Source organism: Myotis lucifugus, unplaced genomic scaffold (genome assembly GCF_000147115.1).
Source record: "Myotis lucifugus unplaced genomic scaffold, Myoluc2.0 scaffold_62, whole genome shotgun sequence".
NCBI lineage: Eukaryota > Metazoa > Chordata > Mammalia > Chiroptera > Vespertilionidae > Myotis > Myotis lucifugus.
In genome coordinates, this window is record NW_005871110.1 from 3,323,902 (window position 1) to 3,336,093 (window position 12,192).

The following is a 12,192-nucleotide window of genomic DNA, read 5'->3' on the forward strand; positions in this document are numbered from 1 at the left end:
AGGGCTCAGTAAATGTTTGATAATAAAATCATATCTCTTGAACTTCCTTTTAGATCTGGGTTTCTAAAATTATCATTCATTATTTATTTATTTAAATGTTTTATTGCATTGGGATAAATATTTCTTCCTAAAGATAGAATTATGTTAGGGCTAATCTGCAGACTAAAAGTGCATAAAGATTTTAATCACAGTATAATTAAGACCTAGGGTTTTATGGAAATGCCAGTGAGTTTTGCCATAAAAGAATAATCAGCTCCTTTCCTATGAAAACAATATATTCTGTGGGACATTAGTTATAAAGAAGTGAGGACTGTGCTTGAAAATAGTCAATTTTATTACCATTGCAATTAGAATATTTTATGTTTATTATTTGTATTAAACTGATAATGCAACATATTGATTAAGCATGAAGTCAGGACTCAAGATATTCCAAGCATTTATTTTAGTTTGTTTGTATTAGTAACTCCAACACTTAAAGTGAGAGAGAAAATACAAGTTAGTAGTGAAACCAACATCTAGCTCTCCTTTCCTTCTTGGGAATATAGGACTACAGTCCCCAGCAGGCTTATACCTAAGTGAGCCATGTGACAGTTCTGGCCAAGAAAATATGAATGGTAGTGATGTGTGGCGGTGGAAAAGCCAACCTGTTTCTCCCATTCTCTTCCTCTGTCTTTAACAATCTTGGAGAAGGCCACATGTTGAGATGACATAACCACAACATTAAAGCAGCCTGAATTTTTTTTTTTAAAAAAAAACAAGTAACTATTTTATATATTTACCAGCAATTTGAGGCAGTGAACAGGAATACTTGGAGGATGATCACTATTGAAAAACATTGGTACAGGTCCTTAATCCCATCAGATTTGTGGATCTTAACCAGGCAGACACCGAGACATTTGAACTTCCTTTCAGCTCCAGCTTTGCCCACATCAGCTGCTAGACAGGTACGGGAAAAATCAAGAAGGTGCACAAAGCACAAGGAGGTGGCCCCAGCGGCGACACCTGATGCCAGATTCCCTGCAAAGTAACACCAGAGCTGGGTTCTCTTGTCCACACCACCCAGGAAGATCTGCTTGTATTTATCTTTGAAGGCAAAGTTGAGAACCTGGGTGGGGAAGTATCTGATGACATTGATTGGCCAGGTTACCACGCCAGAAGGACAGGACTCCTTGGGGATATGGACCGTGCAGTTTATAATGCCCTTGCTTATCTGTGGTGATTTGCTTGCTGGCATGCGGCACCTGCATGGCACTTGCTCAATGGGCGCTACTGCGTCGCGGAGGCAGCCACTCTACTTGCCAGGAAGTCCTCGATGAAGGACACAGTGGCATCTGTTATGTTGGAAGGAAAAAAGAGGGGGGCGACGGCGGGACTGGAATAGTAACTGGCTGGGACTCCAGAGCTCTGGGCAATGGTTTTTTTTTTTTAATCCAGTGACCAGCCTGCTGAATCTCAAAGCCTCAATGAATGTTGCATCTTACTATTTTCATTGAACAGCAAGGCCGTCTGTTTTGATTGTTCCTGGCAAACAGCTACTTTCCCCCAATGCTTTCCATTTGTCAAACAGTCATGACAGACCGGTTAACATGGTGGCTGTTGCTTTCAGGAGATCCCACCAGATGACTCTTCAGTTCCCTCTATCAGGACTTCTCTACCTAGTTGGCCCAGAATCTTGATTTTGGCTGCCAGGGCTACATTCTGCTGAATATGTTATTCCTAAAATATCTCGATAGTCTTTTCACCTTTTAAAAATACTTCTATCAACAGTGTCTGAACAGGTGATCTCTTCAGGATTTTCCTCTCTTGCTGTGAGGTCTTTATTTAACACAGTCCAAAAAGCAGGTTTCTGTAAGTTCATTGTAGGTTCTAAGAAATTCCTTATACTGTTTTATCTGATGGGATTCTGGTATTTGTGCAGCCATATTCTTTTGTTACATTGTTTTAGTCATCTTTTCTAATGCACGAGTTTCCTTTCCGTTCTGGGAAAGCAGTTGTTCGACCTTTGCTTGAATGCCTTAAGCACAGGCTTTCCCATCAGACACCAGTCAGAGGCTTGGAGGCTGCGCTGCCAGTCATTTGTATGTCTTCTGGGGAGGACTCTGTCAAATGAAGTAAGACTCTGTGCCTTGATTGCCCATATAGTTATGAACTGAGCCACTATGATCCACTGTGAGGATCAAATCCCAAAGTTCTGGCTATATCCATCCATCATTTCTTTGATTCCATAGGGAATCGTACCTTTAATGAAGACAAATCCTATTACTTTAAACATTTATTCTTGATAATAAAAATCCAACCACGGCTCTAACTAATGAACTGGCAAATTATTTTACTATACCCTATTAAAGGTATTAGTTGGTACTGGCTGCTTTTGGGACATTTAATTATAGATTTTTGGTAGAAATGTAAGAAAGACTAATTTGCTCCCTGAAGAATCTGGGAGTAGTCTGGGCACCGAAAAAAAATAAAAGATGAACTGAGACATCTTATTGGGCAAGAAAGTAAGAGAAATACTCGAAGACGAATGGGGGTATGTCAAAAGAATATTCAAGTCAGCTTGAAGGGACTTCTTTTGGTAAAATTGGGAGGCCAATTGAACATAAAAAAAGAATACTTACTGTGACTGGTTGTAGTAAGAGGAGACTTTTATAGGTATTTTGACTTAAGGGGAACAATTTACTATAAAAGCAGTGTATGCATGTTAAGAGCTTGGCTTGGGTTTGAATCTTGACTCGATTACCTCTTTTGCTGTTAAGTCCTTAAACCTTTCTCTGCCTCAGCTTCCACATCTGTAAAATGGGGATAATACTGTATATATAAAAGCCTAAATGACCAAATGACCGAACGACTGGTCGACCAGTTGCTATGATGTGCACTGACCACCAGGGGACAGATGCTCAATGCACAGGATCGGGCTCCCTCCTGTCTGGATTGGGCCTGTGGGGATCGAGCCGAAATCAGCTATCTGACATCCCCCGAGAGGTCCTGGATTGTGAGAGGGCGCAGGCCAGGCCAAGGGACCCTACCAATGCACGAATCCATGAGCTGGGCCTCTAGTAGTAATAATAATGATAATAATAATAATAATAATAATAAAATAATAATAATAATAAAATACCTACCTATATCAGAGGAAAAGAGGATTGATGAGATAAAATTTGTAAGTAAAGTGTATAATCCCTGGAACATAGCACAAACTAAATAATTATTTATTGTTACTTTTATTATTATTGTGTATAATACCCACAGTCCATTAGGGAGCTGCCTTACCAGCCCTCTGCTTTTATTTTATTTTATGGAAAACTGTTTTATTTTTCCAGTTTCTTTGAGATATAATTAATTGACGTATAACACTGAAGTTTAATGTGTACAACAATGACTTGAAACACTTATATATTGCAAAATGATTACCATAGTAGTGTTATTTAATACCTTTATCACTTCATATAATTAGCACTTCCTTTTTGTGGTGAGAATATTTAAGATCTACTCTCTTAGTAACTTCCAATAACATGTAGCAGAGTTAACTATAATCATCGTGCTGTACATTAGATTCCCAGGACTTATTCATTTTATAATAGAAATTTGTACTCTTTGACTGACCAACATTTCCTCCTGCCTCTTCTCCCCCCCAGGCCCTGGCAACTACCACCATTTGTGTCTCTCTTTCATTGTGGTGTCCTTATCTGGCCTCGGTAATGCAGAGTAATTCTGATCTCATAAAGTGTATTTGGGAAAGTTCTCCGCTCTCCAATTTTTGGAAGAATTTGAGAAAGATTGATATTAATTATTCTTTAAATGTTTGGTAGAATTCACCGGGGAAACCACCTGGTCCTGGGCTTTCCTTTGTTGGGAGATTTTTAAAAAAATTATTTTTAATGATAGTTTACTGTTGGGGAGATTTTTTATTCTGATTCAATCTCCTTACTTGTTATTGGTCTGTTCATAATATTTACTCCTTCCAAGATTCAGCCTTAGTAGGTTGTACGTTTCTAGGAATTTATCCATTTCTTCTAGGTTCTCTAGTTGTCAGCATGTAGTTGTTCGTGGTCCTCTCTTACTATCCTTTGCATTTCTGTGATATCAGTTGTAATATCTCTTGCTTTTCTGATTTTATTTATTTAGTCTTGTCCCCCTTTTTCTTAAGTCTATCTAAAGATTTGTCAATTTTATTTATCTTTTTAAAAAACAGCTCTTAGTTTCATTGATATGTTTTGCTTTACTTTCTGGTCTCTATATCTTGTATTTGTGCTCTGATTTTTGTTATTTTCTTTCTGCTAACTTTGCAGCCCTGGGCTTTCTTACTTTGGACTTTTTCTTTAAAAAAATGCACTCATTTAGATTTTTTTTTTTTACTGTAAGTTATCTCAGAAGCCACTGTGATAACAGAAGTTGGTGAAGTCAAAAGTTGTGAGATAGCTACTATAGCCCCCACCCTAGGAGGTCAAGGACCACTAGTAGGACATCTAGTAGGTGGTCACCAGTACGTAACAGTGCTGGCTTCAGCAGCACATACTAAAGCTGGACAGATACAGAGATTAGCGTGGCCCCATGTGCAGGGATGACAGGCAAATTTGTGACATGTTCCCTATTTTTTGATGGAGAGTAACTAGATATTGGGGGGTGATCACTTTGTAGTGCATACAGATATTGAAATGTAATGCTACACACCAGAAACATGTAAAAAGAAAAAACCCTAAATGTATTTGAAAAACAACAACACAAGGCTAATCAGGCCCCTTCTATGGAGGAGGCAGCACTCAGGAGTATGTGAACTAGCTCGAGGCAACCTGGTCAAGGACCCAGCCTGTGCTTCTTCCCTCTGCACAGGCTGCATGTTCGGAGCAGGGAGGGAAAGAGAACAATAATGACCAGTTCCAGAGCGGTAAAAAGGCTGTGAGACAGAAAACCTGAAAATATCCCACTGCTGATTCATCACCTGAGCAAAGGGGTTGGGTAAGAGCTGCAGGGAGCCATCCCCGTGCAAAGGCAGAACTTGGTTCTAAGGTGTCAAGTGTAATATATTTTAGAACTGCATGGTAACTTTTGTATTCTGGGAAATTTCTTGGGATTTATGGAAACTTGATTCGAATTGAGGATCAGTACAAAAACTGGGGAAGCGCTCCTATTGGTGAGCTGATTGAAGCATGAGGGTATACTAGTACACCCCAGAGACCACAGAGGCCCAGAAAAATCAAAGAGCAGCCTGGACAGGAGCATGTAGGGAGAGGTGACCTTGTGGTCAGGGAACCTTCAGTGCCGAGACAGCTCGGGCCAGTTGGGGCTTGCTTGGCTGTCGGTGTCCCTGCCTGAATCCCAGGAGTGCCTCATCAAGGAGCCTGCGAGGAATCACACCCTTACCTGTCTCTCTCTCTTTCTGGAGCATTTTAAAACTCCCATCTTAATCCTATTCCAATTAGTGTTCATTGGGGTTGTGTTTGAAGTAGTATTAGTTCACCATAAAACCCTTTAGCTTTCCTTTAAGTCATTTGAAAAGTCTGCACATAAGAGAGAACAAATAAAAATGTCTCAAGGTCAATTTCACGTTTCATAGCTTTAAAGAGCTATGTTTTAGTACCAAGTGCAGCTTCAATTTTCTTTGTAAGATAATGCCAAAAATTGGGTTTGCAATTTAGATACTCACTAAATGCAAGACTCCCCTGGGACAGAGCAAATGCATAAATCAAGGGAGCCATAGAAGGCTTTTCACCAGTGTGGTTAGCCATAGAAGGATCTGAGGTCAAACAGATTGTGTGTGCCCTTGGGTATAGTATTTAGTTTCTAAAGTGACTCAGTTTCTCACACATCAAAAGGTGCACCCAGTGACAGTGAGCATGCTACAGTGCCTGCTCAGTTTACCTTTTATCTTTTCTTATGGACATTTTTTAAAGAGCAGTTTTAGGTTCACAGCAAAGTTGAGGGGGAGGTACAAAGATTTTTCTCATCTCCCCTGATGCACACATGCATAGCTTCTCCCATTATCAACATCCCTCATCAGAGTGGTACATTTTTTATACTTGATGATCCTACATTGACACATCATAACCACCCAAAGTCCATAGTTTATGTTATGGTTCACTCATGATGTATATATATATATTTTTTAAAATATATTTTATTGATTTTTTACAGAGAGGAAGGGAGAGGAATAGAGAGTTAGAAACATCGATGAGAGAGAAACACCGATCAGCTGCCTCCTGCACACCCCCCACTGGGATGTGCCCGCAACCAAGGTACATGCCCTTGACCGGAATTGAACCCGGGACCCCTCAGTCCGCAGGCCGACGCTCTATCCACTGAGCCAAACCAGTGCTGGCGCATGATGTATATTTTAAGAGTTTGGACAAATGCATTATGACATGTGTCCATGATTATGGTATTATCAGAGTATTTTTACCACTCTTAAAATCCTCTGTTTTGTAACTGTATGTACCTCAATCAACCAGAATGATCTTTTTACATTCCCCATTTAGTTGGAATTATACAGTATATAGTCTTTTCAGATTGGCTTCTTTCATATAGTAATATGCATTTAAGATTTCTCCATGTATTCTCATCGTCTAATAACATTTCTTACTAATGCTGAACAATATTCCATCGTCTGATGTAGTAGCACAGTTTATTTATTCATTATCCTAGTGAACATTTCTTAGATGTTTTAAAGTTTTAGCAATTATGAATAAAGCTACTATAAATATCTGTGTACACTTTTTTAGTGGACATATGTTTTCAACTCCTTTAGGTAGATTCCAAAGAGTGTGCTTGCTGGATTGTATGTTAAGAGTATGTTTATTTTGACCCTGGCCAGCAGCTCAGTTGGTAAGAGCATGTCCTGATATGCCAAGGCTGTGGGTTTGATCCCTGCTCAGGGTACATATAGGAAGCAACCAATGAAAGCATAAATAAGTGGAACAATAAATCCATGTTTCTCTCCCTTCCCTTCTCTGTCTAAAATTAATTTAACAAAAAGAGTATGTTTAAATGTTTAGGATACTGACAAACTGTGTTACAAAGTGGCTGTACCACTATGCCTCCCAACAGCAAGGAATGAGAGTGTCTGTTGTTCCACATCTTTGTCAGCATTTGGTATTCTCATAGGTGTGTAGTGGCATCTCCTTATTGTATTATTTTGAATTTCCCCAATGACACATGAGTGAAACATCTTTAAAAAAAATTAAATTTTATTATATTTTATTTAAAACAAAATTTGGTGGTGTATAGCCTTTTATAATATTCTTGTATAGTCCTTTGTATTCCCGTGGTGTCTGTTATAAGCTCTCTTCTTTCATTTCTGATTTTGTTTTGAGTCTTCTTGCCGGAAGCCGGTCCATCCTTGCTGCTTGACACAGTCGCTGCATCTTCTCTCTTTTTTCTTTACTGAGTCTAGCTGGAATTTCATCATGATTATTAATCTTTTCAACGAACCAGCTGTTCATTGCTTTCATTTTTTTGTATTGTCTTTTCATTCTCTATTTCATTTAATTCTTTTCTTATTTTTGTTATGTTCTTACTCCTTCTGACTTTGGCTCTGTTTGTTTTTACTTTTCTAGTTCTTTAAGGTGAAATATTAGTTGTTGAGATTTTTTTTTTGTTTCATGAGTTAGGCCTATAATGATATGAACTTTTATCTACCATTTTTGTTGTATAACAGAAATTTTGATATATTGTATTGTCATTCTCATCTTTTCTCTATATGTCTTTTTTTAAAGTATATTTTTTATTGATTTTTAGATAGAGGAAGAAAGAGGGATAGAGATATAGAAATATCAATGAGAGAGAAACATCATCGATTGGCTGCTTTGTGCACACACCCTACCAGAAATCGAGCCCACAATCTGGGCATTTGCCCTGACTAGGAATTGAACCTCTTGGTTCATGGGTTGACATTCAACCACTGAGCCACGCCAGCTGGGTTCATGGATAGTACTTTTGATGTTGTAGCTAGAATGTCATCACCATACCTAAGTTTATCTAGACTTTCTTCTGTGTTACCTTCTAAGAGTTTTATAGTTTTGTGCTTTACATTTAGGTCTGTGATCCATTTTGAGTTAATTTTTGTGAAAGGTGTGAAATCTGTGTATAAATTAAATTTTTAACAAGTGAATGGCAGTTGTTCCAGCACCGTTTGCTGAAAAGACTATCTTTGCTCCATTCTATTATCTTTGCTTCTTTGTCAAAGATCAGTTGACTATATTTATGTGAGTCTATTTCTGGTTCTATTTCTCTATTCAGTTCCTTTTTTTTCCCCTCCTGTAAATTCCCCTCCTCTATTCTGTAGTTTGACCAGTGAAAAGGGTTGGCTTTATTCATGCTACTGAGTATGGTGTCTGGCTTTCATGTCAGTGTTTCAACATTTTTTTTTTTTATAAATCATCACTTGAAACTTATCAAGTTTTCACAAGAATTCAATTGTCCTTCATAGAATACACAAGTGCCATGATTGCTGTTCTTAAGAAACCAACATTCTAACAGGACAAAATATCTTTGAGAGCATCTTGCTTCTACTTTTTCTCCCAAAGTCTATCTAAATCATATTTGGCAGATAAGGAATTTTCAGGAATGCTTAAAGTACAGTGCAGATTCTGTTTCTTTTTCTTTCTCTGCCTCTCTATTTCTTTCTGCATTTTGTCTCCATCTGTTTGAATCCCTGTCCTGCATTTGAGTAATATCCCCCTTATGAAACATTTCTATATATGGATTTATTTTTATAAATTTGTCCTGAACTTTCAGTTTACATTTTATATAAGCTACAGTCAGAATTCATATGAATTTCCAGTCACTCTTGATGCTGATAATTTTAAAAAGACATACCTGCAAGTTGGGAAAAGAAAATGAGGGAAGCCAGGTGGCAAAGCAGGAGCAAGAGTTTTTGCTGTGCAGCCCTGGGAGAAAGCCAGGAAGCTGAGCCAAGGTACACCTGAGCCAGATGGCAGCACTCCTGCCTGTGAGCAGGAGGAGGAAGCCTGGGAAGGTGAGAGAAACTGCTGGAGCTAGGCCTGGGGTGCTGCAACCTTCTGGTATGTTTCCAGCATAGAAGCATCAGGGAGGCACTAAGGCTTTACAACCTAGAACTTAGATGAGAAATCTGAGAAATACCCATTCAATTATAGGGTAAGCTAAAAAAATTATCGAAAGTTTAGTCAAAGATTTTTCATCTCAAGGTTCAGATAACAATGGAGACTGCTGGTGGCCTACTCACTGCTAGTCTCTTTTTTATCCTTACTAAAAAGAACCTTCTCTTCCATCAGGGAGGCAATACACCATCTGAAAACTGCATTACCCAGCCTCCTTTGCAGTTAGGGGTGGACATGTGGTTAACTCGAGTCAATGGGTACAGGTGGGAGTTGCCGAGTGGGGGACTTCATGGGAAGTGCCTTCCAAAGGGGGCTCACTCAGTCTGCAAGTTCCTTTGGCCTTTCCCCCTTCCTATCTGAAATAGAGTTGTGGTCCCTGGAGCAGTTGTGGCCAATTTGTAAATGTGGTGACACCTTGAGGTTAGAAGATGTGCTAAGGATTGTGGAGAAAAAGATAAGAGGCTGGGACACCGATGACATCATGAAGCCACCACATCATCCAGGGAATGTTTTCCTATTTATTTATTTATTTATTTATTTACTTATTTTACATGTGAGAACCACTGAATCTCTGTGTCAGATGAATATAACTTAAAAAATATTTTTATTGATTTCAGAGAGGAAGAAAGAGGGGGAGAGAGATAAAAACATCAATAATGAGAGAGAATCATTGATTAGCTGCCTCCTGCATACCCCACACTGGGGTTTGAGCCTGCATTCTGGGCATGTGCCCTGACGGGGAATTAACTGTGACCTCCTGGTTCATAGGTTGATGCTCAATCACTGAGCCATACCAGCCAGGATGGATATAACTTCTAATGGATAGAGACTCTTCACCTCTTAGACAATATTGAGACATGGGAAGGAGAAGCCTCCCCACTCTGCGTCATGAAATCATAAAGGCATTTAACCTTGAATAGAGGACCAGACATTAAAAAGTTAATCTTTTTCTTTCAGATTAAAATTCTGTTTTTCTTTCAGATTACAAAAAAAATAATGAATTCCTGTTATAAGAAAAAATTCAAACAAAACTATACAAAATGAAAAGTGAGACTATCTTCTGATTTCTACCCTCCAGAGTAACCACTGTTAATTGGGTTTTGTGTTAAAAAAATTTCTCTCTTTGTACACATAAAAAATAATTTAAAAAATTATTCTTGACAAACATGTTTTCCACAAGAAAAATAGATTTAAAAAGTATCTTGGGGGAGATCCTGATATTGAAAACAGATTGAAACCATCTATATATATAAAAGACTAAGTGACCGTCCATCCAACTGGTAGCTATGACACACACTGACCACCAGGGGCAGATGCTCAGTGCAGGAGCTGCCATGATGCACACTGGCCATTTAAAAAGAAATGGCACCACGGACCTGGCGCTGACAAACCAACACTTGGCTTCTCCCAAGTGGGACACAGGCCCCGCCACCACCCTGGAGCAACACCCCACCAAATCGCAGCCAATGCTGCTAAGACTCCATGGCACAAAATGCAGCCCACAGCCCAGCCCAGTCCAGAAACAGTCACTGTGGGTGCCAGGTAATGACATCACGTAGCAACGCCTGGCTTCCTCTCCCTAGCGACTAGCCTCCTTGGAGTTTCTTCAGCTCAGGAACCCAACTTACTTAGGTGCAAACATTTTACAATTTAACCAAATGTTTGTGAAGTGTTTTCACATGCCTCATCTCATTTGATCCTCACAGAAGTCCTGGAGAAGGTAGATAGGAGACTTGGTAGAATCCTATTTTCTTTTCATTAGCCAGAAAAATGGAGATTTAGAAAGTTTAAAAACTTGACCCGACTGAAAAGAAGTAAGAAATGGTGGAACTTGAAAATGACTTCAGGTTTTCTCACTGTGCAGAATATAGTCAAACACTGCTACAGTTAAATATTTAACCCTTTGTTCTCCCTGTGTGATCTACAATAATAATCTGCTTTGTGTTGATATTTACTGCTGTGTTGCTGACAATTACCTGAAAGAGAAGTTGGGGTGCTTCACTGGGCTGGAAAAAGTTTAGCTAAATCAGAAAGCAGGTCTAATTAAGCAAATTTATCTATATACATAAAAGGCTAAGTTGACTTGCGCATGTGCGATACATATAAAGCTCTTGCTGGCGCCAATCGCACATGTGTGTTTTGATCTGTCATTGTCAATCATGAATTTGATTGACACTTCTATTATAGAGAAAGGGTGAATAGCGATATTAAAATATTTCTTCTAATTCAGCGGTTCTCAACCTGTGGGTCGCGACCCCTTTGGCGGTTGAACGACCCTTTCACAGGGGTTGCCTAAGACCATCCTGCATATCAGAGATTTACATTACGATTCATAACAGTAGCAACATTACAGTTATGAAGTAGCAACGAAAATAATTTTATGATTGGGTCACAACATGAGGAACTGTATTTAAAGGGCCAGAAGGTTGAGAACCACTGTTTAATTCTCTTTCAATGTGAATGAATCCGTGCACCAGGACACTAGTATATAAATAAAATTAACTATACTGTAACTATTGTTACTACTTTAATATATGTAAAATATCACTGATAATCTCATTTCCCTGAGTGATTATTTGAAATCCAAGTTCCCCAGTGTCAGCAGTTTGCCTGATCTGCTTTTCCACCTACCCTATCCATACCCCATCTTCCCTCCTTCCCTTTGGTCTGAACAGATGTGTGCCTTTCACCTTCGCACTAATACCCTCCCTCCCATCTCCTATAGATCTTGCACCATTCATTATTCTCTTTCCGCTGAGTCTTCACCTTCTCCCTCTTTGTTATTCTACTCAACATATACAAACATTCAACTCTCCTTTGTCTAAAGATATGAACAAAAATCTTTTCTCTAACCTTATGTCTATTACTAGCTACTGCTCTCTCTTTCATCACAGTATCACATTTGAGAGTGTGGTCTGCGTTTGCAGTCTTCCCCACTTTCATGAAAATCTAGCTTTGGTCTCCACCGTTCAAATGATTTCCTAAGTGATCCATTCAGTGGATATTATCTTGTTTTAATTTTATCAGCATCTGTTTCTGCTGGCTACTGCCTTCTTAAATCACCCTCCCTTTGTACTCACACCACCACCACATACATTGTCTTTACTTCTCTATACCA

At 39.0% G+C, this 12,192-nt stretch overlaps 3 pseudogenes; 1 reads left to right on the forward strand and 2 right to left on the reverse strand.

Moving 5' to 3' along the window:
• Positions 1-775: 775 nt before the first annotated feature.
• On the reverse strand, positions 776-1,571 carry LOC102432215 (annotated as a pseudogene).
• Positions 1,572-1,602: 31 nt separating this feature from the next.
• LOC106697330 lies at positions 1,603-1,922 on the reverse strand (annotated as a pseudogene).
• Positions 1,923-4,495: 2,573 nt separating this feature from the next.
• LOC111826248 lies at positions 4,496-4,596 on the forward strand (annotated as a pseudogene).
• The last annotated feature ends 7,596 nt before the right edge of the window (positions 4,597-12,192 follow it).